The 7,539-nt window shown below is 43.6% G+C and overlaps 1 long non-coding RNA gene across 1 annotated transcript; it reads right to left on the bottom strand.

The window, feature by feature from the left end:
• Nucleotides 1–2,058: 2,058 nt before the first annotated feature.
• Nucleotides 2,059–4,084, bottom strand: LOC309522195. Its single transcript, XR_014214967.1, has 2 exons — nt 3,988–4,084; nt 2,059–2,251 (listed from the first exon to the last, which is right to left on the bottom strand). It is a non-coding gene; the product is annotated as an uncharacterized lncRNA (long non-coding RNA).
• Between the last annotated feature and the right edge of the window lie 3,455 nt (nt 4,085–7,539).

Below are 7,539 nucleotides of genomic sequence, written 5' to 3'. Positions count from 1 at the left end.
TGACTGGAATCCAACCTAGTGCCTTCCACATGTTTTGGAGCAAAGCCTCATCATTCCTGGCCAGCATGGTCAATGGTTAGGGATGATGAGAGTTACAATCTGAAGCGTTTGGAAGGCACCAGGCTGGGAAAGGTTGATGTAAGTGAGTGAGCTGCAAAAATGTGGTCTTCTTAGTGGCCAAAGTTTCCTTTTAAAAAAGTTCACCATGGGTAAGATATTCACCTGACACCTAATTTATGCTCATTTTCTCCAAGATCAAAGATGACCACAACAGAGACATAGCCAGGAATGTTAGTGTGGGAGTGTCCACTGGGAGCAGTCAAATACAACATTCCTTGTTTTCCTAGAGTGGACATGCAGGGGAATGTTTGGTCCAGCCAGTCAAAACTTCCTGTTCCTCCTGGCCTGGAGCATCCTTCCTTGCATGCGACTAGTGGGTGGGCATGACTTTTCCAGACCTGGTAAAAGGTCAAGGCATGCTGCCACTCTCCCTCTTTTCCATCTTCCTTTCGTCCTGTGAACTTCCCGGACTGCTAACTGCAGTCACTAGGTCAACCCACATATGGGGTAAACCTGTTTTTATACGTTTGTAACTTTAAGCCTCAAGCCTGTCTTCAGGGATCACACTGTGCTTTGCCTGAACATGAGTAAACTTTCTTTTTATTGCTTATGAATAAGACTGTGGTGGACAAGCCAAATTGAATGGTGTATTGTCTTAAGAGAGTCACATGAGTTTGCAACCTGTTTTCTGCTGTGTAAAGGGAAATGCCCTCTGCTAAGTAAAGGAACTTGCTAGTGCAAGTTAGGAAGGGTATTAATAAACAATGTATCCTCTCCTGCCACCCTGAACATTCCCACAGTTAGCAAACAGTATCTCTTGACAACACTTGTTGCACATTGAAAGTATTGCATGCTGTAGTCATTAAGACATGTAATAGATTTTCAATATGCAACAAGTGAGATTGTGAGCTGGATTCTGCAGGTGCATATGGCTAGTTCTGAAAGTCCGGAAACTGTTGTTAGAAATAATCAGATATGTATTAAAAAATTTAAAAAGGCTAAGGATCATTGTGTCCCGTCCCCCCACAAGCATGTCAAGTATGTTGCCACTGGGAGGTGCTCAGAAGAAGGTGTCCCTCTTGACTTGAGTGGGGCTTGCATGTACAAACGTGAATTTTTGCCCCACTTTTTTGATAGAAGGCTCTGATTCAGCAGAGAATTTCCATGAATGGAAATGGTGTTATTTTCACATTCTTCCCTTCTCCTGCAGTCTCCACGCCAATCCGCATGGTGTTCCAAAGGGTCCTTCAGACCTCTAGAACAAGTTTTAGTTTAACACAAGGGCTGCAGAGAGAAAGGGAAGATGAAGTTCTCAGTGTGTGATTCTTACAGGTGTGCTCTGGAGCACATTGCTCATGTAGGATAGTGGCCTCCTTGCAAAGCTGAGCCAAGATGATTTCCGTGTACGTCATCCACAAAACCATTTTCCTGTTAAATTCAGACCCATGTTTAGAAGTCTCTCATGGGTGCCATTGCAGGTCAGCATTTCCACATGTACTGGGATCCAACGGGGAAGTCTCAGGGACTGTTTCCCAGGCAGCAAAGGAAGCCTCCGAGCTGAGCTTCCTGCCTGGGTAATTGATCCTGCCAACTCACCTAACCAGCGAATCATGAGTGGGCATAGGGCACCAGCTCCAGTATGTAACATAGGCCCATGGCTCGCACTGCAGCCACTTTTCATTTCCACCTTCCGTCCCTATAAATATATTGCTGTCACATGTTGCTGCCCTCTGCCTGGCCCCTCCAAAATGGGTATCCCATTAAAGGGATCCAGGGGATATGCTGCTATCTGGACACCCAGGTGGGGGCAAGGGGCCAGAGCACTCCCCAGGTGCAATCCAGTGGGGCTGTTACCCCTTGATGTAGAGGTCAGGGACTCCCTCATTTCTGGTTGACCCCTAAACACAATTCTTCCAGCAGGCAGGCCAGAAGGGATGGGGTCTACCCAATGCATATGCCAAACCTCTTATATCTGTAGTCAATAAAGTTGTGGCCTGATTTCACCCAAATATTTGTTATCATGCCTCTTATTCTTGGTATTGGGAAGGACCGAAGGGTAGGGGAGACCTCTTGCCACACAATACATAGAACTACTACTGTCTAGTAGTGCCCTAAATTACACACTTAATTTCAAGTTCCAGGCTGATATCATTTGCTTTTCAGCTCAGTGTCCTGTTGCTGTTCTTTCCACCTATAAATAAAACCCAGACAAATAAATTTTGCCAGAGGGGGAAATGCAATTAACTCTTTTTAAACAAGAAGAACACAAAAGTCCTAAAAACGAATAGGGATGAATTGCCTTGACATTTCCAGACAGAAATACATAACTCAAAACATAATGACACTGGATCAAAGTATTGCTTAGCAATAAGAATATTAAATTAACCTATGGCTACAACCGCATAAGAGGTATTTTGGGGACATCTTGAGAGCCAATTACCATAGCAACTATGAAGTTCCCAGGTAAATTAGCGCCTCACAGCGTAGTGAAGACCCTTGGGCCTATTTCAAAAGCCACCATAGTGAAAATCTTAAATCCTATTTTCCCTGTGTTTACATGAACTCTGATATATTTCTATCAGGTATGGGACCTCTGTCTTATGAGCCGTTAACTTGTGGAGTTCCTCTCCGGATCATAGAGCCCATTCAAAGATTACGACTAAATCATTACACTGGAGATTAACCACTCTTTTTAAAAATTATTTTAAAAGCACCCAACAGAAGGTGCTTGAGTCATGTGACTGGATTTTTGTTCAAGATCAGTTACAGTATGAGGATAGTCCCTGGCTATGATTTGAAGGCACCTGAGGCCACAGATCTACTGAAGGTACAGCTGGTCTGGGCCTGATCCATGTCCACCCAAACATAGCCTTAGGTTCTTTGGTGGAACAAAGGTTAGATATATGCAATAGAAAACAAACAATGGAATAATAATAATAATATTTTTTTTATTTATATCCCGCCTTCCCCAGCTGAAGCCGGGCTCAGGGCGGCTAACAACAATAAAATAATACAACATTCATTTCATTATAAAATTAATTCAAATCAAATTGATGGCAACCATTGGGCTAGAGTTCTGTGAAGATTGCCAAAGGAGGGAGTCAGGCTGTGCCCTGACCAAAGGCCTGGTGGAACAGCTCTGTCTTGCAGGCCCTGCGGAAAAGATGTCAAGTCCCACAGGGCCCTAGTCTCTTGTGACAGAGCGTTCCACCAGATCGGGGCCACGGCTGAAAAAGCCCTGGCTCTGGTTGAGGCCAGCCTAACCTCTCTGTGGCCTGGGACCTCCAAGATGTTTTTGTTTGAAGACCGTAAGTTCCTCTGTGGGACATACCAGGAGAGGCGGTCCCGTAGGTAAAACTGTATGTTGCCATTGCCCCATGATATATGTGTTTGTCATGGGCAGTGGGGAAGCATTGGGGCTGTGGTGGACAGCGATTGGCCAGATGAACACTAAAGGGAGTAGTTGGCCCCATACGATCCTGGGGGGGAGATCCAATAGGTTGGGGCAGAGCATACCAGGGTCTAGAGAGCCCAGGGAGCTGCTTGGGGAAGTGGATCTCAGGAAAGGTCCTAGTGGAGTGCCTGCCTCTTGCCCTGTCCCACAAGTCACCACTGTGTAGGGCATCTGCACATGCTCTGCCTATGATGCCAACTCCACCTACACTATTACCAGAGCATGCCACCAGCAGGAGGCTGCCACTCTGTTCGAAAGTGTCCGTAATGTCACCTTCATCACCCCAGTGCAGGTGTGAACAGGTAATTCAGGCTCAGCCTTCACAGAGGGCTGCATTTTCGCCTGCCCAGTCCCCTTTGCTGTGCTAAGTTGTGCCATTCTCATTCCCATATGATAGGATTGCAGGACATGTGTTGCTTGCTGGTTGGATCAACATTTTAGTTTGCTTCTTATGGGCCAGAAGTCAGCTTCACCTGCTAAACAGCAGCCTGAAGGGGGAGAAGGTGAATGATTCCACCTGCAGCTGATCAGCCTCCACAGAGGAGAAGGCACTGATGAGAGCCAGCTGGCTCTGGCACTCTTAAACTAAGGTTCTGTTATGTACTAAGCTTGGATCCTAGAACAATAGGCAAGTAGAATACTAGAATGCAACAACTGATTGGCATGCAGGAAAAGACCAATCAGGCTCCAGGAGGGAAGCAGAATCAGCCAATCAGACGGGACTCGTTGTATAAATAATGCATATAAAAGCCTGAGGTTGGGGGGGGGGGCAATTCAATCACTGTTTTACAATCTGCAACAAAGAGCATGAAATCCCTACAGGACTCCAAGTATATTTCAGGTTCCCAGATTTTTTCCCAATGAATCCGGGGACACTTTTCAACTTCAATGGATTTTGTATAGGGACTGATTTGTAAATCTGGGGACAGTCCCTGGGAAACGGGGATGTCTGGTAACCTTATCTTAAACAGAACTCTCAGCAGCAGTCAGATGTTGGAAACAATGCCTGTAGTTCCCGGCCCTACCTTGTTGCTTCTTGCTCTCCATCTGAGCCCTTGACTCTGTGATCATCTGGATTCTCTGACCCCTGGACTATCAGACTTCCTATGTGGATTCTGCTCTCAGGCAAGAGTTCCTTGGAGACACTTAGCCCCTACTTGCTCGACAACGAAACTCGGATGCAGCTAAAACATTGCCTCCCTCTGCCTGGCACATGTTTTGCCTATTTACTCAGCTTTCTGCACTGTAAGGATTTGAGCAATAAAGGTTTCTGTATACCCACAATCTTCCTCTCATATAGTGGGAGCCAAGATATTGTTCACAATTGTGACCATGTGTTGGAAATGGGAGCTTTTTTTCTGTTAACTGGGGGGACGGGACTTGAAATGGCATGGCGTGGACATCTTTCTACTATTTGGTTGTTCACTTATAGACAAAATATGAAAAGAATGATCCTAATGGAAGGGAAAGTTCCCCAGCAGACAATAGTTAAAGAAACCAAGGGTCACAGCAATATATCGTGTTTCAAAACAAAGTCTCCTTAAAAGTGCCGGTGTTGCAAATGAATCAATGTGATCTGTTTCAACATGAATGGTGCCAGAGCTCATCACTTATAGAAGTTAATGTAGCAATCCTTCAAATGAAGTGATAACATCCCTCTATAGACTAATATTGCCAAGGGTCAAATGACATTAATATAGAAGTTCATGACTGCATAATATAGTATATATTCCAAAGGACAAGCTTTAATGGCAGTCATAGCTCCCTGAATGATCGCAATACGCTATCAGTATAAAAATCTTTCTGACGGAAAATGATATTTTAGTGTGAATAATGGATAGGCCACCAACAGGTGTGAAGAAAAGAGGAGCGGAAAAGATGCACAAGGAGAAAGCGTGAACACCTGAGCACCCTCTAACCACCCACCCACCTGGAAACACTGTGTGTTTCTTGACTTAGAAGTCTCTTGCTCTCTGACACAGTTCTTCCCATTCCCAGAGTGTATAAATCTCAGTTTTTAAGAATTCTGAAGGTGTCGCCTCCATCACTTCATGGGATTGGTGGACATCAGCAGCATGTCCACTGGAAGCATAGCTGGCATTTCTGCATAATAATAATAATAATAATAATAATAATAATAATAATAATAATACAGTCTCCACACAATAATAGTAATAAATATAGGATTAAGTTTATAGTGTCATTCTTTTGTTGTTGTTGTTTAGTCATTTAGTTGTGTCCGATTCTTCGTGACCCCATGGACCAGAGCACGCCAGGCACCCCTGTCTTCCACTGCCTCCCGCACCTTGGTCAAACTCCTGTTGGTAGCTTCGAGAAGACTGTCCAACCATCTTGTCCTCTGCCATCCCCTTCTCCTTGTGCCCTCAATCTTTCCCAACATCAGGGTCTTTTCCAGGGAGTCTTCTCTTCTCATGAACTGGCTAAAGTATTGGAGCCTCAGCTTCAGGATCTGCCCCTCCAGTGAGCACTCAGGGCTGATTTATTTCAGAATGGATAGGTTTGATCTTCTTGCAGTCCATGGGAGTCTCAAGAGTCTTCTCCAGCACCATAATTCAAAAGCATCAATTCTTCAGTGATCAGCCTTCTTTATGGTCCAGCTCTCACTTCCATACATTACTACTGGGGAAACCATAGCTTTAACTATGCATAAACCTTCTGTGTTGCCCATGTATTATTCCATGAGCATACCATAAATCAATGAAACAACACATTTCATATCAATACACCTTGGTTCAAATAGCGCAAGAGAACAAGATCCTTCCCCTCCTTTTTTTGCACCATTTGAATTTTTCTTTCTACAGTGTTGCCCCCTCCTGACTTGGACAGAGTGCATGTTTTAGAGATAGCAGCCATTCCAACATCAAAGCAGCTCAAACCCAGCATCATGGCATAATAAGATTGCTCTGCCCATTCCAAGTGTCTATGCAGCCCCACCTTTCTTCCAAAATGACGGGCGTTCAGTTTTGACTCCCCCCTCTGGATCATAGAGCATATAGTTTTATTTAGCTATCTGTAACGCTTTACACATTTATTTCATGAGCACCGCAGGACAGGGGTAAAAATAGTCAGCCTCCTTTGAGAGCACAGCATGATGCGAATATCAAGGCTTCTGTGTGTTCTCTGACTGAGCTCTACAGAGATCACATCAGCCCTGAGTTGGTATGGTAACAATGATTACTTTATTGACTTAACAAACCAGTTCTGACTTGTTCAATGTGTATAAGCAAATCATGATCTAAAAAAGAAAAATAAAGGGGGGTTGTTTATGAAAAATGATAATGGGTACACACATACAAGCAGAGAGACAGATGGTAGTGGCTCATACTGTATAAAATTGGACAATTTATAGATGGGCATAATATTATAACTGAGTCCCACCTTTAAATTATTCGAGATTCAGGTAGGCAGCCATGTTGCTCTGACACAGTTGAATTTTTTTTTAAAAAAATTATGCTATACATTTAAAGCAGTATCATTCCACTCTCAAAGAATTCTGGGAGCTGTAGTTTGCCAAGGGTGTTGAGTTGTTAAAGAGACCCTTATTTCCTTCAGAGAGCTAAGAGGGATTGATTGTTAAACCATTCAGGAAATTGTAGCTCTGTGAATGGAGTAGGGGTATCCTAACAACTCTCAGCACCCTTAACACACCACAATTCCCATCATCCTTTGGGGGAAGCCATGACTGTTTAAAGTGGTATGGTCCTGTTTTAAATGTATAGGGCAGATGGGTTCTTAATCAAGGCACAGGAACACTGAGACATTGCAGAGATACTTTGAGTTAGGATTATATACACACACCCACACCTGCACACCCTAATATTATTGATGTAAATTATTACAATCTGTTGCCAAAACAATTATATATCAAACATCCTTGTAGGATGTTTCTTTTAAGGCAAGTTACATTGGACAAAATAAACACAAACCAAGGAAAGAAAACAGACATTCTTCTACTTAATATTCAGTGCTCACATCATATTTATTTTCTTGACAAAATAGAAACT

The sequence above is a fragment of the Podarcis vaucheri genome (assembly GCF_965113315.1).
Source record: "Podarcis vaucheri genome assembly, chromosome: 17".
Lineage (NCBI taxonomy): Eukaryota > Metazoa > Chordata > Lepidosauria > Squamata > Lacertidae > Podarcis > Podarcis vaucheri.
The sequence above is the reverse complement of the archived record's forward strand: the minus strand, read 5'-3'. Positions and strand labels throughout refer to the sequence as shown.